General features: G+C 37.0%; 1 long non-coding RNA gene across 2 annotated transcripts in view; it reads right to left on the bottom strand.

The window, feature by feature from the left end:
- LOC144613049 (uncharacterized) overlaps positions 1–25,030 on the bottom strand; it is a 204,266-nt gene that overhangs the window by 38,668 nt on the left and 140,568 nt on the right. For both annotated transcript variants that reach the window (XR_013550372.1, XR_013550373.1), the window contains exon 3: positions 859–975. This is a non-coding gene — a long non-coding RNA (uncharacterized LOC144613049). The remainder of the gene's footprint in view (positions 1–858; positions 976–25,030) is intronic.

Genomic DNA, 25,030 nt, shown 5'->3' with positions numbered 1-25,030 from the left:
AGCAAGCCCCTAAAGACCTCAGATATGAAAGTACCAACAGCAACAGCATGAGTTTTCACGACACCGTGGCCTTCAGCAACATGGGAGAGATGCAGTTGGTAGTGTAGATAACCCTTCTGAGATATACTCTCAACTATTTCTCTTAATTTTAGGGATCATGAACTCAATAGAGAAAAATAGACTGGAATATTGGGAAACATAAACATGGGAGATTTTTTTCTTTTTCCTTCAATTCTTGTCTATTGCTTTCTTACACTAACGCAGTATCTTAATCGTCTAAACTAATAATAGTGTTATGTGTCCAGTTTGTAACATACCTAGGATTCTGGGAATGGTGCAATTTCTTAAATTTGGTGTATATAGGCTTCTCCTATGATCTATTTAAGTGTCCTATTACCCCTCTACAAGTTTGGGAGTTTATTGGAGTAATTTAGGATGAGAACATCAGAACTTTGGAGGTGTCATTTCTAGTGTAAGAAATCCATTCAGCAGCTGCAGAAAAAAGTGTTGATGCAACAGGCAACCCGAGGCTAAAATGGAACAGAATTGGAGACACAGGTGGGATGTAGGAGATGGTTCATACATATTTGTGGAACTATTTTGACTTAAAAACTGAGAAAGTATTTGAGAAATTTTAATTTGTATTTATAAACTAAATGACCCTACAGTTAAGCACTTGCTTTATTACAAGGTTGGTGTGAAGAGAGGATAATCTCTACCAATGTAGCCTAAAAACACACTCATAAGTCAACTCATGTTAAACTCTAAGGGCCTGTTTGTTCAAACTGATTTGACTACTAGTAGTAGTAGTAGTAGTAGTAGTAGTAGTAGTAGTAGTAAAGGATATAGTGGCATTACCTGTTATACCTTTGTAATATCACATCTTTGTTCCTGGCGGGGAACTCCCATGGTTCATGTGTTTTCCTTTTAGAAGTACGTACTGGCAATTCCACTTAGAACATGACTTGGTTATTTCTAAAATAAATATAAAAATATGTAAAATGGAAAGTAATAATAGTGTATATTTATATAAAATGAAGATTACATAAGTAATTGAATTAAAAATACTTTGAAAAATGATATATAAATAAGTATAAGAATATTGCTTCCAAAACTTCTAGAGAATGCATATTTTTCAACATAATGAAGGAATAATTAAGATAGTGGTCATCATACTGGAACTGAAATATGTCCAAATCAGTGTTTGACAGTCTAGATTTTTCTAATTTGGTTGCCTCATCATCACCTTACTGATGCTGGGACTTCAGCTATCATTCAAATATGGAACTTGGCTTTGCAGTTTCTTGAGCATAACACAATGTTGTAATCAGACATATTCAAATTTGGTATTTCAAGAGTCATTGTCTTCTCATAGAATAAATGGAATTTGATACTGTCTTGAATATCTTGACAGATGGGCTCATCATTTCAGAGCAGATGGCAAGATGATTAGGCTAAACTGAAATCTTAAATACTAGACATATGAGCAGCTATACAGGAGCTAAAGACACTGAAAATACCTCTTTAGACAGCCTGAATTTTAGGGGGATATCTGTTTAAACCTCAAATATTCTTTTGCTCTGAGGGAACTTAGATTTTCCTTATAGCAAATACATTCTGTTGTTGAAAGAGTAGAGACTCGTTGTCGGGTTGACTTGAGTTTGAATCTAGATTTGCTGTTTGCTAATGTGTGATGAGATAGTTCAACTCAGTTTCCACATCTGTGAAGGCTGGGTCAATTGTACTGGCCTCATGGAATGGCGGGCAGGGGAAAATTTACTGAGATAGCACATGTAAAATATCTCACAGATATTCATTCCTCACAAACACCTTCCTTTATTGACCAGCAATAAAATTGTTCTGCATTTATAAATGAAGAAAAAACAGTATATTTTTTCACAAACATGATTTTATGGGATTTTTAAAGATATTTTAATAAAAAGGACTCTAAGAAAAAGAAAATAAGAAAAGGAAAAATACATATGTAAATATACCAGCATGCAGGCATACATGTGGGAGATACACAGTCATTTTATCTTTATTTAATACTAAATACAGATTTTAAAGCACTTTTGCAATCATTATTTCATTTAGTCCTCACAAGCATTGAGTAAAGCAGCAATATCTCCACCAAAATACATTTTTAGGGCTAGAACTCAGAAGTTAATTGAATTTCCCAGTGCAACAAAATACAAGTCAGACTTAAAACTGATATTTACAGATTCTTGGCCCAGATCCAAAGCAAAGGGATTCTGAAGTCCTGCCTAGTCACAGTCTCTGCTTTCCCCAATATTGATGCAGTGAACATTGTTGGTTATGTTCTCAGCATCCGCATCATCTTCCAACCATCAATATACCCAAATTTTGCTTTGGAGGAATCATTACCCATATATTCTCAACCACTTAATTTGAGTTCTATTGATTCCCACCCTCAGATCCATGAGTGGTTCATGATTTGCTAAAGCTAATTTGTGTTTTTAATCCTCCTGGTTGTGATGATAGAATTTGGAAAGAGGCACATTAGTCGGTCAGGGTCAAAGAGATGCAAAGTGACTTTTGCTGTATAACCTGAGAAAGAAAAGATTTCTCTCTCTTCTTTGAAACTATTTCTCTGGGGATTGTGATGTAAAAGTGTCAAAAATAAAGCCAGCAGGCACTTCATGATAATAAGGGGGAACACTGAAGTGACCAGGGCACTGTAAAATCTGTGACAGAACCCAACCTTGCAGAGATCAGAAAGTCAGATCCTTGTTGCAGCACCTGGCCCCCAGATCAGGCAATGACTGAATTACTACTAAACTTTCAGTTACATTAGCCTTTATTGAATGTCCTTTATTGTTCAAGACAATTTGAATTGGATTTTCTTTCCTTGCAACATTAAGGTCCTGTGTGAAATGCTGTGGCTAAAATTTTGGCAATAAAAAATAGATACTACTTGGGGAAACATCTGAATTCCTTGGAAAATCTATCTCTGGAATGCCATTTAAGTCAATCTTGAAAAGAGTTTACTTTTGAAAATTTTACAAACAACTTTTTAATGAATGCACTTGACTATCATTCCATCAGCCTATAAGGGATTTAATAAATACCTCTGAGCCAGGTGTACAGACAGGAAAAAATATAACCCTTGTGGCTGATCTTAAGGCACTCATAAACTAATTAGGTAAGTAGGGCTAGCAAACATGACCCAGTGAAAAGCACTAGGCTGCATATGCCCATGTTACATGGTGTGGGATAAATTTGAGTTCATAGAAATTCTGAATATCAGTAACTTCTTAGCAGAGTTAGGTATGTTCTCATGGAATAGTTGAGACCTGGTGACTCTGATATTACAACTATAGTGTAATAAGGAAAGAAGTGTTGACAGAGCTGTAATTTTGAAAAAGAGAACTTGGGACGCCTCAGTGGCTCAGTCAGTTAAGCGTCTGACTCTTGATTTTAGCTCAGGTCATGATCTCACAGTTGTGGAATCCAGCCCCGCATCAGGCTCCACGCTGAGCATGGAGCCTGCTTAAGATTCTCTCCCTCCCTATCCCTCTGCCCCTCCTCTGCTTGCACATGAGTGCACGTGCACTATCTCAAAAAAAATTTTTTTAATAAAAAAAAAGAACTAACATTTCAGATGTGTAGGATGTTCATAACCCTAATGTTTTACCATTGGCTATTTCAATAGCCATGTAATACAGGAGAGGAAAGTTGGTCTGGGACACGAGAGACATAAAGTCTTGTTTTGGTTCTAATATTTATTGCATTATTTTTAAAAACCTTATTTTGAAATAGAGATTCTCAGGAAATAGTGAGATTGTTCTAAGAGGTCTCATGCACCCTTCATCCAGGTTGCCCCAATGGTGTTTAGCTCTGAGTTATATTTTCATGTGTAGACTAGGTAACTAATGCTTCAAACAAGATGCAGAACTATTCCATCACTGCTAAGACTTCCCTCATGCTCCTTCTTTATAGCCACTCCCTCTTACCACTGGTAAACCATGACAATCATAATTTGTTCTCCAGCTCTAAAATGTTGTCATTTGAAGAATATTATATAAATGGAATCCATTTTATTTGTTTTGGTTTTGTTTGTTCATTTCTTTTTCCTGCCTTCCTTTGGGTTATTTGAATATCTTCTAGAATTCCATTTTGATTTATGTATTATGTTTTAGAGTATATCTCTTCACATAGCTTTTTTAGTGGTTTCTCTTAGGTATTATACATACATAACTTATCAGAGTCTGCTGGTGTTGACATTTCATCAGCTCAGTGAAGGATAGAAACCTCACCTCCCTTTATGTCCTTTCACCCCCCCCATTTATACTTTAAATGTCTTACATTTTCCTTTGCAAAAACCAATAACCCTTGTGATGAGCACTAGGTGATGTATGGAACTGTTGAATCGCTATATTGTACACCTGAACCTAATATAACACTGTATGATAACTATACTATATAACTATAGTAGAATTAAAATAAAATACAATTAAAAAAATTTAAATCAATAACTACATCAGTGTTATAAATTTCGTATCAACTGTCAAGCCTAATTTAGAAAATAAAATACAAAATGATAAGTCTATTGTCATTACTCATAAAATTTAATTCCTTACAGTGTTTTGTTTTTTTCTTTCCTGGTATTTCTGGAATCTTTTATAATTTCTGTGTAGAGAACTTCCTTTTAGATGTATTCTTTTATGGTAGGACTTATGGTAACAGATTTCCCTAGTTTTCCTTCATCTGAAACTGTCCTGTGTTTTTTTTTCTTTCATTTCTGAAGGATATTTTTGTTGGCTATAAGATTGTAAATTGACAGTTCTTTTTTTTTTTCCAGCCCTGGGAAAATGTTGTGCCATTTCACTGATACTTCCCTCTGCCCCCTCCATTCTGTTGTTGAATCTGTCTACTGAGTTCTATTTTAGTTCATGTATTTTACAGTTCTAAAATTCCATTTGGTCATTCTTTAAATCTTTCATTTCTTTCCTGAAACCTTTCCTTTTGCTCATTTTTTTCAAATATATACATAATTATTCACTGAAGAATTTTTATAATGACTGCTTTAAAATCCCTTTTAGATAGATCTAACATCTGTGTTACCTCATCCTTAGTGTCTATTAATATCTTTCTCTTTCAAGTTGAGATGTTCCTGGTTCTTTGTATGATATGTGAGTTTCTATTGAAACCTAGACATTTTAGATTCTATGAGGCTCTTGGTCTTATTTAAATCTTATTTTAGTGGGCTGCCTTTGACACTGTGTCAGCAGGGGAAGGAGAGGTCAACCATGTCATTACTGACTGACTGAGTAGAAGTCCAGGTGCCTCACTTGGTTTCAGTTAACACTGTCAAAAGGAAGAGATATCTTATTGCGGTGCCTGGGTGGCTCAGTTCATTAAGGGTCTGATTTTTCATTTCAGCTCAGGCCATGATCTCATGGGTTGTGAGTTTGAGCCCCACAATGGGCTCTGTGCTGCTAGCACAGAGCCTGCCTTGGGATTCTTTCTCTCCCTCTCTCTCTGACACTCCCCCACTCACTCTCTTCCTCTCTCAAAATAAACAAATAAGCATTAAAAAAAAAAAGAAGAGATGCCTTATTACTGCTACACATGGATGGTAGCTCATGCTCTCCACTAGAATTCTGCTGATACCACATGGCTGGGAGGAGGAATGGTGCCATTTTGTTGCTCTCCACCTGGCTCCTACTAGATAGACCTGCAGGGAGATGGCCTCATTACTACTGCGTGGTAATAAATTCTTGACTCTCCACCAGGCCACCTCTGATAGAACCCCAGCAAGAGGGGTGGGGAATGCTTCATTGTTGTCAGGTGGGTATGGAAGTCCAGCTCCCTATGTGGTCTCCACTGACAGTCAGGTGGCCTGTCACCTGTCTGGATAAAAGGTGTCACCTAGCAGGATAAAAGTGCCAGCGACTGTAGGCCTCTGCTCACCTTGCCACTGGGGCTGGGGCATATCATTAGAGCTTGTCAATAGTGAAGGTTTAGACTTTCCACTCCATCTATGCTACCTGGAATTTCATACAGGACCTCAGCTCTTTTCTGTGGTGTTTGGCCAGAGCATGTCCTTGTCTAAAAGTTTTTTGTCTTGCTATGATGTCCCTTTCCTCGTCCTATGGTGAGAGAAAGAGAGTGGGTTTCTCTTGGGGTATTTCTTTAAATCTGTACCCACTGGTGTTACTGAGTTGCTGATTTCTCTACATGTAGCTTGGGATATATGATGCAAAAGAAAATCCAAGGAATTTACCACTATGTTATTCCTTGGATTCCCCAGGCCCTAGACTGTTTGTCTTTTTCTATTTTTCAAAGTTATGTTTGTTTGATATATAATGTCCAGGGTTTTTAACTATACTTGGGAGCTGAAATAGGAAAAAGTAAGTCTACTCAATGTTTTTAGTGGTAGAAAGATTTGTTTTATCATTTAAGTAAGCTTAGAGGCTAGCAGCAGTCCAGTACTGATGCTAAAACTAAGACTAGACACTGATCTAGAGTTATCATAAATATCAAATTAAATAATATGTAAGTACTCCCAAAGTTGTAAAATGATGCACATAAAGAAAAGTGGTTGTATGTGTACTTTTCCATATATCTATGTGGATGGTCGTATATATGTGTGCATATACACATACATACACACACACAAATATGTGTGTATACACAAATACAATTATATCTAAAAACAAAAAAAAAAAAAGCTCCCAGTGTTTCCCAGGGATCTTTAAAAGACTATAGGAAATAACTCAAATAACTAGTCTCTGTGGTTAATTATATACTATAATGCTTCAAAATTTTTACTGTCCGATTATGTGATGTGAAAATAATTTCAAAACTAGAAAATAATGAAACCAGTAATTGAATGGCCATTTGAAAGGGACCATCTCTTCTGCATTATCTGCTTGGATTGCCAGTGATCCCACAAACAATATGATGGTAACATTTCCAAATTAGCTTTGCTGAGAAATCATAGCCTAAAGAGCAAGAGATAATTTTATCTAATTTTTATTTTATCTAATCAACTTTATCAAAATTAGTAGTACTCTTTGAAATATAAATGATAGAAAAATCTACCACAAAATGGTTTAAACCAAAAGAAAAGAAAAGAAAATTTATAGTCTTCTATAACTGGACAATTCAGAAAAGAGTCTCTAAATAACACTTGATGTAGTGGCCAAAATGTCTACAAAAATCCAAATTTCCCCCATCGCTACTTCACCTTCATGTTATCACCTTCATTCCAATACTATCCATCATTACTCTTGACAGTCTAACCCATTCCAGCAGTTTTAACCTTTATTCTTTATTGGGGTGAAATACCTTACCACCATTTTTAAGAAAAATAATGAAGCAATTTTTTTCACATGCCCTATAATTTACAGCCCATTATTGGCCTGAAATGGTTCTCATGGAGCTTATTGTCTCTGATAGGCTTGAGATCTAGTTAAGTTCTATCTCAGAACCAATGCCTTCTGTCTGGGGGCTAGAGCACAGTGATTGACTTTTACATCTGTTCAGGTTTCACACAGAAATATTTTGAGATATAAAAAAGTATAGTTTCCATTTTAGCATGATTTACATTTTATGGATGAGCTGGTAAAGCTGGGAGTCAAACATGGGTGTTCTGACTTTAGTTAAGACTTGTTACACTGCATTATCCTATATGACTAATGATAAGCTCTCATGGTAACAACCATCAATCAGTAACAGTTAAATGTACACAATTTGTAAAACATACTGTGCAGATGAGCCAACTCTTTGCTACTGTCATCATGTAATGTCAAGAAGTTGATATGACTCAATAATTATACAGTGGTTTGACAACATGAAACACAGGCAAACAAACCCATAGGAAAAACCTGATACTTGTGCAGAGTTAGAAACAGATCCACAAAAAGGAGGAAGAGAGGGTAATATTGCCTAATGAGATTACAATGAATAAATTTGTTGTGTTTTGATTATTATTTTTATAAAAACTACTCAGATAGTCATGGGAACAGAGCAGTTTTCTAAAAATCCAGAGTTATCAGCAGTCTTAAAGAAAACCACCAACTAATATTCTGGGGGAATTTAATAAAGACACAGAAATTTCTCATTTGGCAGACATCATTGAATAAGAGCTACAAATCCCACCCTCAACATTTATACCCATATGCAGTTTCTTTTATAATTCCTGTGAACTAAAATAAGATTATAAGTTTAGATGATAACCTTTCCAGTACCCCTACCATGACTGCTCCTTGCAACTTAACCTCCCTTGTGTTATTCCCACAACTTCCCCCACCCCAAAAATCCAAAGAACAGAAACACACATATGAAAATGGTAAACTGACAATTGATCTTTGAAAAATGCCAGTCTTATTTGTCAGTCTCAGACCTAGCAAACCCTCTATGACCACTCATTACCATACATCACATGATTTAAACTCTGATCCCTCTATACAACTTTCAAAAGTCTATCATTGTACCTACCTGTTGTCATTTCTTGCCAATTCTTGTTATTTTTCAAATGTTTATTTATTTTGAGAGAGAGAGAGAGAGAGAGAGAGAGAAAGAACATGTGTGTGAGCAGCGTATGGGGCAAAGAAAAAGAAAGAGAAAGAATCCCAAGCTGGCTCCATGCTCCAGCTGAAATCAAGAGCTGGATGCTTAACCAACTGAGCCATGCAGGCACACCCCTTGTGCATCCATGTTTAATCACCCCTCATTCCTGTCTCTTAGATCATTCATTGTTCCCTTAGCACACTCATACATCCATGGCTCTCTTTGATTATACCATACACTCTAACTTCATGTCCTAGATTTTTTCCTCCTCCTCCATCATTCTTTTAAAATTCCCATTATTGCACTTGTTAGCTACCCTTTCTTCTCTCTCAAGGGTGACTTCCTCTGAGAATTTCCCAACTCTTTCATCATGCTCCCATTGAAGCTGGTACATTACTCTGTTTTTAGTACATTTTCTGTACTATGTGACCTAATTACCTAAATATTGATAGTCACAAACACATAGCAGGCATGGGATAAAGAGAAGAGAAAATCCCTGCCAGTGAATAGCATACTTTCCATTTGGGAGATAAAATATAACCAGAAAATTTCCATGTTATGGAAAATTTCCAGTTATGGCTAACTGCTAACAAAGCATGTATGTGTGCCATCATAACACAAAAGATATGTAATATAACTGAAGAGGACTTGTAGAGATGACAACAGCTTGGCAGATCTTTGTAGGATGAGTATCCTAATTATTTGTTTACATGATTGTATTCCCTACTTGAGCACAATCCTTTATTGAAATCCCATTCTTATTTTCATAATGTTGAATGATGTCCAGCCAAGTGTAAAACAAAATAAGATGTTAATAAATGTTTATTTGTTGAACAAATGATTAATGAATGAATATATTTCTTATTAGGCACATTGCCTCATGGATGCTTATAGGTCAAATAGATCATTGCTTATTTTTCTCTGACCAGTTCATGACACTGGCAAGTGAAGATATAATCAATCAAAAAAGGAAAAAAAAGAATTCATCCAAATTAAAGCCATGATACAGTTTAATATCAGCCTATCGCCTACATATTTGTCCTGGAAGAATAATCTACATGACAAATTATGCTGGGATAAAGGGAATTTGATAGTATCATACAGATAGAAAGTTTTGAGGCAGCATAATGTATTTAAAAAAATACAAGTCAAAATTTGACTCTGATAGTTGTTTCCTGTGTGATTTTATTTCACCTCTGAACCACAATGTCTTCAGCAGTAAAATAGGGACAATAACAACTTCCTCCAGGTTTACTGTGGATTCAAATGCAACAATGCTTTTGAAAGCATTTATCTCAATATTTAGCACATCATAGGTACTAAATAAATTTTTATTAATACTTTAATCAATATTTTTTTCTTTATAATTCTGATCAATCCTTAACTTATATTTGATATTAGAGTAAGACACATGGAGGTTTACATGCAACCTATAATCATTATCTATTGATACCACAGACAAAGTCTTTAAATGAGGTTGGGGTTCTGTGATCCCATTAATCAGGGCCACCAGGAACAGTGGTCCAGGTTTCCCACATGAGCACCAACCTGGGAAGGGCTGGAATGGAGCTGGCACTTTTCACATTAAGTTGCTGGCCTGCTTCCATCCAGAGAGGGTACTTTGTACCAAGGCCTCCAGTGGGCTAGCTCAGTCCTGTCTTTTATTATATCACCTACAGCACAACTGTGGACTGTGACAAAATAAGATTGTAAATCTCTTGCCTGATTTAAGGCAAATTCTATGAGCAAGTCACTTTCTATTTTTCAAGCAGAAAGCCAATATAGTTTTTGGACAAAGGCAAATCTCAGTGTTTTGAAATCATTACATATTCTAATCTCTTACTGCATTCTATGTTATTAATTCACTTGGGATGAGATTTCAGTTCTTAGGGTAAATTAAATAGAAAAAAAAGCTATAAATCTACAGGAAAACAAGGAAAATTGTTAATTGTTCGATCAATTCCAGTGGTCTTCAGACCTATAAAGGGGAATTTGACAAACCATATCACAGAGAAGAGCAGAAAATACCGTAATTTTCCTTAGGGACTGAGGAAAAAGGCTGGAGATATTTATTCACACATGGTTTGGGGCCCAATTGTACAATTATTTGCTTTTGCATCTTAGTTCTAATTACTTATTTCTATTGGTCATCCAAGACCAGTCTCCACCCAAATCCACTGGGGTGAGGATGAGAGTGGGAGGAATCTTCAACTGGGTGTCTAAAGATGAGAAAAAAACATGAAATGTCTCTCATGTTTTAGACTCTCCCATAAGTACAATTGTATGTAATCATCAAAACAACCCTTCTACTAGGATTTTTATCTCCATTTGCAGACACTAAGCTGAAGCCAGGAATAGTCCCAGAACTGTTAAGAGGCCAAACCACTGTCAGAACTGCATTTCCTGAAGTCAGGTTCTATGTTCTTTCCACTTTATCATAATTCCTTCTGATAGCTCTGACCTAGAATGTATCCTCCAGGTTTGCTTCAGCTATGTCAACATCATCAGACGATTTAAAAAGCCCTAATGCTATAAAAACCTCTCCAGAGCCCAAAGACAAGCTCAGATGAGAGGTGGGGTAGGAGCCAACTGACCAGCATTGTTCACTAGCACAATCCCTCTTCCCTTACCTTATTACAGTGGCCGATGTGGAACAGCTGCCAAATCCTGCCAAACCCAGTGCAGCTCATTTTCCCTCTGCACAGGCGAGCTTCCTCCCTGTAATTCTGTCCCTTTAATGCTTTGCAGCTGGAGAAGAATGAGAAGTCCTCTCTCAGAAGAGAGGGCAAAGTAAGGCAGCTGCATTGGCTAGGGGAGGAGGGGAACTTGGGGAAGCTTTCCAGAAAGCAACCATCTCCATCCCCTGGAATTGTCACCCTGGTCTCATTATTTATTGGTCACATGGAACAGAACACATAATGTGATCCCATATAGATAACTTCGTGAGCTCCATTTCCAGTCCTTTCAGGTCAACATTGAGTACTCATCACACTTTTCTGGCCCCTGTCCCAAGGACTTACCATGTCATTGCATGTACCTAGAGCTTGTGGCTTCTCTGGAATGACTATTTTCACTTTTATCAATTCAATTTCAACATCTCTCGTTTTTAAAGGAAAAGAAAAATGTTTGGATGTGTCTGACCTCTTCCAAGGCTTTATGAAATCCTGGTGGAAAAGGAACCACCTACAGAGAAAGAGGGACATTCACTCTTTCATGAGTATATCATTGGTATGCAAAGATTTGGAAGTGATTAAGAGCAACCCTCTCTCTCTCTCTCTCTCTCTCTCGCTCGATCTCAAAATAAATAAATAAACTTTAAAAAAAGAGTATAGGACTTGGCATCACACTGTTAGGGTTCTGATCCTGGCTCTTCGATCTACTAGTTGTTGGGCAACTTATTTGATACCACTATGTAAAATAGAGATATTACAAATACATCAATCATGCCTACTGCATTGTGGAAATCAATTGGGAAAATGTGTATAAAGCTTCCGGCATGGCACTTCTCAGAGAATAAGTAACCAGCAACTGCTCATTGTTGTATGTGTTGATGTGTGGTGGTCTGGTACAGAACTGGGTTTGCAGGAGCCAGAGGTGAGATGTCATCTCTGACTTCAGGGATGATTAACAATTCTAAAACAGGGTAGAAGTGAAATTATAATACAGGAAGTGTTGAGCAACAGATACAGAAGTGATCCGAAACAGGAAGCATGAGGTTTGGTCTAGGGCTGTCCTTCCCCTGAGTTCCTTCAGCATCTTGTTCTTAAATGATGGCGGTACATTCACTCCCTAATAAAATAGCTTATTCATTTACCCTAGGGTACTGAGCCACTTGAGGGCGGGAGTTTTGTCTTGTCATACTCTTTTTCTTAATACTCATGTCTTTTTTTTAACGTTGTTTTTGAGACAGAGAGAATGAACAAGCAGGGGCAGGGCAGAGAGAGACAGAGGGGAACAGAGGATTCAAAGCAGGTTTCATGCTGACAGCAGAGAACCCAATGTGGGCCTTGAACCCAGGAACCATGAGATCATGACCTGAGCCAAAATCAAGAGTCAGATGATTAACCGACTGAGCCACCCAAGTGCCCTAATACTCATGTTTTAAACCACAGCTTACATAGAAGGCTCTTGGTAAATATTCAACAAAATAATACATGGTAGGAGGTGATATGTAAAACATGTTCTGGGTACAACAAAGAGGCCATTCAGGTTTAAGTAGGTTTACGTAAAGAGAAAATACGAAGGGCTGTATTATGTTATGGGAAGCCTAGTGTGCTAGAATAAGAAATTTGAACTTCATCATGTACAGCCATTAAAAGTTTCGGAAGACAGAAGAAGCAACAAAAAAAGTATTTAAATTTTAGTTTGAATATGGTGCTCAAGAAGAACATGAAGAAGACAAACCAGGTAACACTTTAGGGTAACAGCCCTGAAATTAGGTGCTAGGGGTCTGAGCTGAAGTAACAAGGACAGAAGTGAAGTGAGGACATTTTTGAAACACCCCTGAAGAGGAAGGTGTAACAGGACTTGGTCACTAATTGGATACATATGGTAGAACGAAGTGGGGAGGGGGTCATCTTTGAGCCTGATCATTGCAGTAGTTCTGGCAACCAATGGGTCTTGAACCCTCCCCCTTAGAAAGGAGATATCTAGATGAAAGAGCTGCCCTTGATTTGAGTATTTCTCACTTGTTCTTGCCCTCCGTTCAAATAAGAACCGGGATTAAAAACCCTGTGGAAGCCAGTGACACGGAGCTCGTTCCTAACAGATAGACAACAGGAAAGTCACCATCTCTCACCCTGACAACAACCATCCTTCCATTCACCTTCTCATCCATCCATGCACTTGTCCATCCAATTCTCCTTCTAACACATTTCTTGAGTACCTTCCGCAGGCCAAACACTGTCCTGCTTTCTAAATACTCCCTAATCACAGGCAGTTTGCTGCTCCTTATGAGTCACACGACTGCAAAAGCAACGGTACAGAGTACAGAATGATCTTAATTTTTTTTTATTACATTGATTGGTTCTGTTTCTTCATGGGGACAGCGGTAAATTGCTCTTTTAAATTTAGCTTTGAGACACTATAATTTCAGCTCTAAGTGTAGAAATTGAACTGCTTTTAGGGATAGCAAAATGATGGCAGTATCCTGGTGCTAAAATACAATGACAAGCTAAAATACAATGAACCATTACATTGCGCTATGGGAGCTATGTATCCGTGCTGAGAAGGGCAGCATGCTTTGTGAGCACTATACATAAACACGCTCCCTGAGTGTTCCCTTTCTCACTATAAAGCAGAGATGATAATGCATGCCTACTGTCTGAACTTGACAGGGTTGGTGGAAGGATCACAGGATACAAGATCTGTGAATGTGCCTTGTAAAATGTACTAATAAAAGGGAATATTATTTTTGTCATTAGAGTTTTGGGGAAATTTATGAGAGGACTATTTGTCAAAACTGTTCCCTGAGTCTCTCTTATAACGTTGTATTTGACTGGAGAAAGCAACAATGTGAATCCAGAAAATAGTTAAATTGAAAGGTTAATTTTGTTGCTATCTAAGTGACCCTAAACTAAATGTTTAACCTTTCAGTCTTCTCATCCTTAAAACAGAGATGATCATAATACATGTCGTAAAGTATTACTGTAGGTCTCACAGCTCCCCAACCACTCCCTAAATCCATCACCCTGAAAAAAATACCATGTTTCAGACGCAGCACAGAGCTTCACTTCTATTTTAAACTCCTGGGAGCTCCACCCCTCACCTGGGTTTCTAAGCATTCTGTTCATGTCTTAGGAGAATGCTGCCACATTTCTAAACAGTGCCTCTGATAGACACTTATGCCTTGTCTTGCCCCATACTCGAGGTGGCTTGCAGAGTTGTCTCATTTGAACTTGTAGCAACCCACACAGTGCCTACACAAAGCATGTGTTAAATACATGTTCACACCAGATGAATGAATAAAAGATATATATGACAATGCTTTGTAGACTATAGGAGAGTTAGCAGTTAGGAATAATTCTGAATCTCATTTGTCAAATGTTACAGTGTGTGAGTGAATTCATGGCAAAACAAAAATGGGTATAATAGTTTTAACCAGGAAGAACAGGGCTTTTATAATCTCTATAACTCAGTGTCTCTCAACCTGGGAGATTTTGCTCCTTAGAGGACATTTGATGGTCAAAACTGGAGGGGGATGCTACTTGCATCTAGTGAGTAGAAGCCATGGATTCTGCTGCTAAACACTCTATAAGACAAAGGACAGCCCCCATAACAAAGAATTATTTGGAGAAAAATGTCAATATTGCCAACACTGAGGAACGCTACCCTAACCTTCTTGTCTCACTTAGAGGATAGGCTGTCTTTTAGGTTGTGCTGGTGATTTGACCTTTCATAAATCTGTTTGGCACTCATCATCCATAGATTTCACAGAAGAGACAAACATGATTGTTCCATAGACAACTACTTTTACAAAACAGGCTGAGGTTTGCTCAAGATAATAGTAGCAAGAACTGCAGACAGGACTTAAGTGAGTAATTGCTTTCCGTGTTTTTGCATCCATGGCAGGCTGCCCTGGTTGGTCTTTGACTAGGGCTACAAACTCTGTCAGGAAATCCAGGGAAGAAACTAGACTTACCTCCTTCCAGGAGGAAATGTTTTTTCTAAAAAACATTAACTTTATAGTGCTATTTCCTCAAGGACTAGGACAATATAACCACAGGAACAAACCTATATAAGGTTTTTTCAAAGTGACTTTGTTTTCCTCTGAAGGCTAAAACCCTTTCTTCTGACTTACCTAACGTCCCTTTCCACCTCACTCATTTCTGCATCACAGAGATGCAGAAATCCTATCTTAATTCCTTGAACATCCTGCATTCTAGCTCATCCCTCTCTCAGGAGCATCCATGCATTGCCTAGTTAATTCCTACTGATCTCTCAGAGCTCAGCTCAAATATCACCTCCTAAAGATTGCCCGCTGTGGCCCCGCATGAAACTAGGCTGCAGGTTGGACCCTCATCTTGTGCCCAGCCATCCTCCCTAATTCTTATCACAGCTATGGTTAAATTCATTATCTGTATCTTCTCTGTAGCAGGAACCATTTCTATCTCTGCAAGTAAGCCTTACATGTATCTGGCATACAATCAAAATTTATTTTCAGTAGAAAAAATAACTTTCTAGGTATAGAGTATCCCCACTTGAAGTTGAAATGATATTTGGCAGGTAGTTCCTGGTTCAGAATAAAAAAATCTTACAAAAAGAGCATACAAAGATAATGTAAGTAAAAAAACTGAGGTTGAGTAGAGAAGGGACTATAACTTGTCTCCTACATCTAATTATCAACTAGAGAGGAGATAAGTCCTTTTTACAATTAGCAAAAAAAAAAAAATGTTAACTGCTGAAAATATGAAAATATTAATAAATGTGTGGAAAACTTTGTGAAAACACTAAAAAAAATCTATTGAGAGATCTAAAACATTTTGTAAATGAAGAAACCAAACAGTTCAAAAGTATTGGTTCCCCCAAATCAATTTATTGATCAGTGTAATCCTATTCAAAATCCCAGTAATATTTTTACATAATAAAATGGTTTAGATAATCACCTGGACTACTTTACAGTCTAAAATAGGTAAAATAATTTTGAAAATGATGCAATCAGAACTGATCTAGTAAATAATAAAACTTACACTGATTTTTTTTTGCAACATGGCACTTAGATAGAAATCAAGGAACAGAGGAACAGAATAGAACAAATAATCAAAAACAGACCCAAGTGTATATTAAAACTTGGTAAATGATAAAGGAATTATATAAACCAATGAGAAAAGGTTAATTGCCAAAAGAACCATTGAACATTTCAGGGAAATATCAAGTTACCTTACCTCTTACCATATACCAAAATAAATTGTAGTGAGTTAAACATAAAAAGTGAGTAAGTAAATATATAATGATGAAAATAAAACAAGATATAAATGAATATTTATAGTTATTCTTTGGATGTAGACTCTCTGAGGATAAAAGCTATGGGAGAAAACACAAAGGAACAAATTAGGATATTTGTTACATGATATTGGCGATTTATTAAGATGTTCAAGCCATCATACTCTTTGCTTTATCTATGTATTGTTTGATGAAAATTTATCAACCACTATGAACTAAGTGAAATTAATATGCCGATTTTATAGAGAAGAAAAGTAAGGCAGAGAGCTGTTAAAGTAATTTGACCAAGATCACACAGCATAGAGATGGCAGAGCAAGGATTCAAACCCAGTGAAATAACAGAGCCTCTGTTCTTTATCATGGTGTTCTTTGGGATGCTACAAAAAAATAAACTGTAGATCTAAGCTAAAAATCATTAAAGAAAAAAAACATAAGGTAAAAAATTTTAAAACTCCCATTAAGTAAAAGGCAAATAACAAATTGGGAGAAATATTTTCAACAGATATGACCATAAATATATGTCCCTTACTTGAGTCTATCCTCTTTGTTCCTATTCTCCTTATCTTAGTAGTCTGTATAGAGGATACATATTCATGTGTGCATAAGTGTGAGTGTGTGTGTGGTGTATAAAGAGCTTTCATAAATTAATAAAAAAGACAACACTCAAACAGGAAACAAATGGGCAATAACATGATCAGAAACTTCAGGAAGGCTTAGAAATGAAGTATGGTGTGCCTGGGTGGCTCAGTCAGTTGAGTGTCCAACTTTGGCTCAGGTCATGATCTCACGGTTTGTGGGTTCTGGCCCCATGTCGGGCTCTATGCTGACAGCTCAGAGCCTGGAGCCTGCTTCGGATTCTGTGTCTCCTCCTCTCTCTCTCTCTGCCCTTCCCTCGCTAGTGCTCTGTCTCTCTCTGTCTCTCAAAACTGAATAAAAACATTAAAAAAAAAAAAAAAGAAATGGACTATAAACAAACTAGTAACAAATCATCAATATATTATTTTCCATCAATTCAGAAAATATTTACTGATAAATTAGTACAATGTTTCTGGAAACAGTTTATAAATATCAAGAACATATTAAAAATGCACAATTAAAAAATTTAAGATATTTCCAGATTCTATTAGCCACCCATTTTATAGAAATTTTCTGAGGTGTAATGAGTTATATAATAGTAAAACCATAGAAACAACATCAATGGCAGCATATTGTTCAGAATAAACTAAATGTACAATTAGAAATGGATAGGTCAGTCATGTAATATCTACAGCATAAGTTTCTGAACAACCCTATTTTCATGAAATATTGAATAATGTAGTAAAATGTCTCTGATAGAAAATCAATAAAAATATAGCAATATTCATCCTGTAGAGGGCAGACAGACTTTTTTTTTTTTTTTTAACATTTGTTTATTTTTGAGACAGAGAGAGACAGAGCATGAATGGGGGAGGGGCAGAGAGAGAGGGAGACACAGAATCGGAAGCAGGCTCCAGGCTCTGAGCCATCAGCCCAGAGCCCGACGCGGGGCTCGAACTCACGGACCACGAGATCGTGACCTGAGCTGAAGTCGGACGCTCAACCGACTGAGCCACCCAGGCGCCCCCAGACAGACATTTTAAGGAGGCCTAATAACAGCCAAAATGAACCTTAAACTGCTGCCTCTCCCAAGCTGTGCCTAAAGCCCTCAAAACCAGGGAGCTTGGATAGTTGACAGAGCAAGGGTTGGCCTTCCTTAGTGCTTTTCTATCTCGGTTAATTGACTAGAATCCCATGTTAAGTTTGGGGAACAATGGAGGAACCAGAAGGGGAATGAAAAAGTGAAGTACTCCATCCCACCTATGGCCAAATCTCTCCATTCCCATTGCTACAGAGAACACCACTTAGATTGTGACAAAAGGACCTTAATTCTCTCCTCCCCCTCCTCCCCCTCCTCCTCCTTCCCCTCTTCCTCCTCCTCCCCCTCCTCCTTCTTTTTCTGTTTTAGACAGAGCTCTTAGACAAAGAGATCCTAGTCTTGGATCTCTTTGCAAACAGCTTCCTGGGTTTTGCCCTAAAATGGAAAGTAAAAGAATGCTCAAAAATTTTAACAGGACCTTGTTGCTAGGCAACCATTTCCTTTGTCTCTAAGTATATGGAATATGACATTGTTTGGAATGTGTTTTTAGGCCGTACCTTAATACAAAGGAGCAAGGTGGGGGGTTAGGGAGGAGGTGAGGGAAGAGGTGGTGAGATAGAAACCTTTAGATTAAAACAATATAAACATATAATATGAGGGGAAGAAAAACCAAAAGAACTCACCATAGACATTTCAACCCACCACCACCATGTGGTGACTAAAACTTCAAAATGGATTTTTTTTTGGTAAGAATAAACATATGGTTATAAGCATATTCTTACCTTCATTATGATCTGCATATTTTCTCTCTACAGGAAATGTAAATACACTCTTGATATCTTTTTACAGTCACATAATACAAAAGCAGATAAAGATATGTTGTGATTGGACTTGTTCACAGTATACCATAGGCTTGAATTCCTCAAGTTGTCTATATTTACAGGACAGGTGGGTCTCAATTATGTACCTATCTCTGTGTTCTTGTTGGCCTGAAGACAGCCTATAAATAAGAACAGACAGTGGTGTCTATTGGCCAGAACAAGTTCACAACTCACTTTTGACTCTGTTCTCAAAAGTATCATTTTTATTTGTTCAAAGGCAAGGATTCTAATTGGGCAGCTTTTTTTGAAGAAATGGGTTGTAGCAGGTTATGAATAAATACATATAGAGATACTTTTTGTTCTGCTTGGTGGCTGGCCTGCCATGGTAAAAGCCATCATCATTGGGGTCACACACAATTCAAGACTTGGGTGTAGTTAGGGAGAATGGAGTGAGAAAGACCCATCAGCTTGCTGTGATTTGAGGGTCTGGCCATTTGCAGCCTAGAAAAGAGAACTTCTCTATCTGTTCTAGTTTACTCACCAGAGATCATACTGGGTTTAGGGCTGAAGGACTTAGCACTGAAGTTTTGCTTCATCAGTAAATAGGACATTTTTCTATGCACACATTTCCCTTTAGGACCTTGTAGTCAGGAATGGCTGGTTGAGGTCAGGATTTAGGAGTTCTCTGGCCAAACACATATTAACCTCATTATGATTCACAACATTGTTAAATGGCAGAGAAGCAAACTTGATGGGATTCCAAAGATTTGGCTTTTAGCTCCTACTTCACCATAGATAAGTAGTCATATTTTGGATGGTTCTTTATCCTCTTAGTGTCTCATTTTCTATTATTAAATAAATCCTACCCACAGAAGCAGGTATAAAACATATGTTGAGGGTTTCAAAAATAATAAGATAGACAACTATATACTTAATACTCAGACTAAGAAACAGAATACGAGTATGTGAAAAGGTCCTTGTGCCTCGATATGGCCTTCCCCATGAGCATCTCCCTTCTTTCCTTTTTCCTCAAGAGGTAACCCTTATCCTGACTCTTGTTTTAGTCATCCTGCCACTTTTTGGTGATTTTTATTTTTACATGGTTTCAAACTTGAAGAAGATTTGGAAGAATAGTATAAGGAAATCTTGGATATACTTTACCCAAGTTTGCCATTTGTTTACATTTTACTTATTTGTTTTATCATTTTATATATGTATGAACCATTTGAGAAGAAGGTGGAATTACTTTTCTCATTTGCTCCTCAATGTGCCTCTTTCCTAAGAACAAGATCAATGTGTATTCATTCCCTAAACATAAAGACACTCTCTCACATCATCACATAGAGTTATCCAAAATTAAGAAATTTAATATTGCCATAATAGTTTTTCTCATCCATTTTTAAATTTTATTAACTTCTCCAATAATATTCTATAAGCCTTGATCACCCTAGTCCAGGATCTGACCCAGGACCACCAATTTCTTTTATTTGTTACATCTCTTTGTAGTCTCCTTTACTCTGGAATCATTTCTCAGTCTTTTTTCACCTATCTTGACCTTGAGAGTTTTCAAGAGAATGGAACAATTGTTTGGTAGAATACTCTCAATTGGGTTTATCATATATTTTATCATGGTTACATTTAAGTTATGTATTTTTGTCAGGATGCGAGAAAAGTGACATTATGTCTCCCATAGGAGGCACATAATAGCAGTTTGTACTGATATTGGTGATATTAATATTATCACTTGATTTAGGCAATGCCTACCAGGTTTCTCCATTATAAACGTGCCATTTTCCCTTGTTAATAGGTATTTTGTGGGGAAATAATTTGGGATTATGTAAATACCTTAATACCCATCAAAGACTACTTCTTTTGTATCTCTCTATATGTGTTGCAATTCTACTGAAAGTTTTTTCCTTTTCTCCCATTTATTTATTTATTCATGTTTTATATTGGTATAAATTCATGCATTTTTTAATGGGTAAATTGTCATAGATTTGGCCAATGAAGCTGCTAAACTTGCCTCTGGTTTTGCTTATAATGTTCTCATTATTCTTTGAATAATTCCTTATTTTCTGGCAAAGCAAGATGTTTCAGGGTCAACTCATGATTTCCCTGCCTCAGTACTGGATCTGTCCATTTTCCTAAGGAATCTTGTTTTTTAATAGAAAAAAATATTTATGAATGAAGATCTGTGCTGAAGGTGTGCTTATTGCTGTTAATATGTCAATATGTCATGGCCTTTAGACCATCTCGATAGACATACCTAGGGAATATTTCACACACACACACACACACACACACACACACACACACACACACACAAATACTCATAATACATAATAGTGAGAAACCTGGTTTTCTCAACACATTTACTCATTCAACCAAGCTTGGAATACATAAAACATAGTTTCAGAATTGCTATTCCATACCACAGCATAAATCAAACCTACTAACTACAGTTCAATATGATTTACATTTTTACTTATAAAATTTATATTCATTAAACACAAAAACCTTAGATATAAAATTTCATGAGTTTTGACAAATGCATACATGATTCACACGTCTGTTAATAATAATACATAGAATATTTCCATAACTTCAGAACATTTCTAGATATATCTTCCAAATTAACATGCCTACATCTTCAGAGTGTTTTGAATGTTTTCAACTATAGATTAATTTCCCCTATTCTAGAACTTTAAATAATTTGAAGATAATTGTCCATGGTATCTCATAATCCTTGAACATGGTATATCTTGTTTTTATTTAGGACAAATGAGTTTTTCTTAGCAATGTTTAGTAGTTTCCAGTATATAGGTATCAAACATTTTGTTAATTTGTATCTAAGTATTTTATGTTCCTCTTTTAAGCTACTATGAATACTTTTATTTCATTTTCTAAAAGTTTGCTGCTAGTGTATACAGCTACAATTTTTGTACACTGAACTTTTATCCTGCAACCTTGATAAATTCACTCATTAGTTCTATTACTTCCTTTGTCATTTCCTTAGCATTTTCTATAGAGAGAATCATGTTTCCTGCAATAAGAAACATTTTCACTTCTTTTTTCCTCACATGTAGTGACTTTCATTAGCTTTTAGTGCTCCATTGCATTGTTAGAACTCCTGATAGAATGAAGAATTAAAGTGTGAAACAAAAAATATGATATTGACTTCAGGTTTTTCCATAAATGATTATGGTCAAATTAAGGTAGTTCACTTCTAGTCTTAGTTTACTGAGAGTTTTTATGATGAATCAGTATAGACAGTTATGATTTTTTTTTTCTGAATGTGAGAATAGGAAAGGATAAGAAAGGACAGGAAGGGAGGAAAAGGTAAAATTATTTGGTGCCACTCACCTGGCAACCTTCCTCACATTTCCATCTTTCAGTGATTCCTCTCTTATCTGAACTGATTGCCTTAAGAGTCAGTGCTTAATTGTTCTCTATTACGTGTGTGTTGATTTTGTCTTTACTGTCAAAGTAAAAAGAACTTTGAGGGTAGGAATACAAAGTTTTGCTTCTCTGTATCCCTTTCTGCCCTTGTATTTGGCTGGGCTTACAGAGATTGCTTGATCACTTTCAACACTGATTTTATAAGTAATAAAGTGCTAAAATTATTTACTATTTTAGAGTTCTGCATCACTGCAGTCTCAAGAACAGACCTATATGACTTGTTAGTGACCACAGAACTCATTTGAAACACAGCAAGAAAAAGAACTCAGATTCTTTGACCCTTCATCCACACCCCATCTTAGTGCACCAGGCTGGCTGATCCCCATTGTTCCTCCCAAGACCATCTCTGAGGTCAGTTCTTACATCAATAAGGATCATACTATAGCCTCAAAATTGGGTCAGATCAGGATATATAGACACAGAGCCACCATTGGCCTCTTATCCTCCATAACCATGGAATTAGCCCATCAACAAGTTTATACTGAAAATGCCCAGTGGCCAAACAGGGTCTTTCCAGACATTCTGCAACTTGGCACAAATTAGTTTCTAGTTAGATATATGTGATTGTATGTTGTACCCAATTCCTATTTGCATACAGATCTCCTCTGGTGTGGATAACTCTGGAGAAGGGTCCTCCAAAGGTTCAGAGTAGGCTATAGTTAAGGTCACCATATTTGTTTCAACTGCTATAAATGTTGCATCTTTGTAGGTTACGTGGTAGGGAAAATTGTCTGTACCACATTCACATTAGACAGATATCAACTTGACTGAGCAATCCTCAAGACTCTGTCAAAGGGAAACAGAGATCAATGGAGGGTACTTGGCTTCATTTACCCTGAGACTGAAGCAGGGTCTCTACTTAGTTTTCCAATTTTATTTCCTGCCACTCTCTCCTTTGCAGTGCATGGTCCAGCGACTCTAAAATATTTGTCATTCCCTACACACAATACTTAGCTGGAGTTTTTTTTTTTTTTTTCCTTCATAGGCTCATGCTGTTCTCTCTACTGAGAATGTCAATAACTTTTCTCCTTCCCTCCCAATCCTTCTCTCACATACTGCTTTTCACCTAATATCCAGTCACTTCACAGTATTTATTAAGTACTACCTGTGTGCCAGGGACTTTGTTAGGTGTTGGAGATACAGAGGTGAAGATCATGAAGTTCTTGACCCACGAGAGCTCCCAGTGTGTTGTGGGGCTGACAGGTAAATAAGCACTGACAGTAAAGACTAATACTGTGATGGGGGACCACAGGATCCTGTGAAGGCACAAAGAAGCATCACCTATTCTGGCCTTGCAAGGCCACTGAAGCCTCCTGGTGGAGGTTATACAAGCTAAGATCTAGAAGATCAGGTCTTAGGAATTAGCCAGCCAAAGGGAAGAAATGTGAGAACCCAAGCTGTAGAAATTGGACTCCCAGCTTCAGGACAGAGCTCAACTAATTTATCTTCTAGAAGACTTTGCTGACCTGTCCCAGGATGTCAGTTGTCCTCTGATTTTTCATCACTTCTTGTGCAGATTCCAGTTATGACACTTAACCACTCTCTGACATAATCTTTCATATGTCTTTCTTCCTTAGTAAACTGGGATGTCTTCAGACCTGAGCTTTATTCACTATACTTGCAATATTTAGTGCTGAAACTGGTACTTTATGATTATTAATAAGTGTTTGGGGATGTGAATGAATAAATAAATGGACCACCAACACATGTGGAGCTCTTCTAGAGGAGATGATACCACCTGTGTAGCTGACTACACTGCTCCAATTACCCTGTGCAAAATTTGTGACACCAGTCCATACCAGGCTAGGGCAAGGTCTCTGGTGACAAAGGAGAGCAACCAGGTTTTCAGCCCTTCTTGTCATCATTTGTGACTTGTAGAACTACATGGGCCACTATTCTTTCCTGGTTGCAGGAAAGGGATTCCAAAAGATGTAGGCTTTCAGAATTGTATTCTTCTACCTAAAAAAGAGTTCCTGCATCTCCATTGTCACATAGTTTTCATTACATTTTAAGATTTGTAATGAAGACCTATTGTACATCATGAACTATCAAATAAAAATGAAATGGTAATCCACTTTTGACTCTCTTCCCTTTTCCTACAGCCATGATGGGAATCATTTTACCTATATGTTGTTGGTAGCTGACACTCCAATCCTCATGCCCCCTGTGATTGGTGTTGGGGAAGTAATGAAAAACAAAAAATCTCCTGCCAACCCAAGAAAATCCTCTCTACAAAATATAGAAAAGAATGAAACAGTTTTATTGGTGATTAAGCATTAAACCAGGCTGCAATGCAGATCACAGGCAATTGCTAAAGAGATCACAAAGACAAAAAGAAACCTTACCCTTCATAATAGATGGGCAGATACATTCCATTATATACATGTTAATTATCTTTATCCCAAGGAAAATAAGCTTTTATGACAAGCAGATAATTACAATTGGAGTCAGGTGTCTAAGCTAAACTCACACAGGGACAGGGAGACCTGGGTACCATTCTCCCCATGTTCACATTCCAAAGGGATGCGAGTAGCCTCCCAGGAAAACCACTCTTAGGAGGCAGAGCTGGCCAGAGGCTTATTTAGCTTTTAAAAGATTTACATACGTCTGAAGCAGACAGAGAAAGCATTTACAACTTCAAGTTTTCTAAAAGAAT

The sequence above is a fragment of the Panthera onca genome, chromosome D1 (genome assembly GCF_046562875.1).
Source record: "Panthera onca isolate mPanOnc1 chromosome D1, mPanOnc1 haplotype 2, whole genome shotgun sequence".
NCBI lineage: Eukaryota > Metazoa > Chordata > Mammalia > Carnivora > Felidae > Panthera > Panthera onca.
This window is presented reverse-complemented; position numbering and strand designations above follow the sequence as displayed.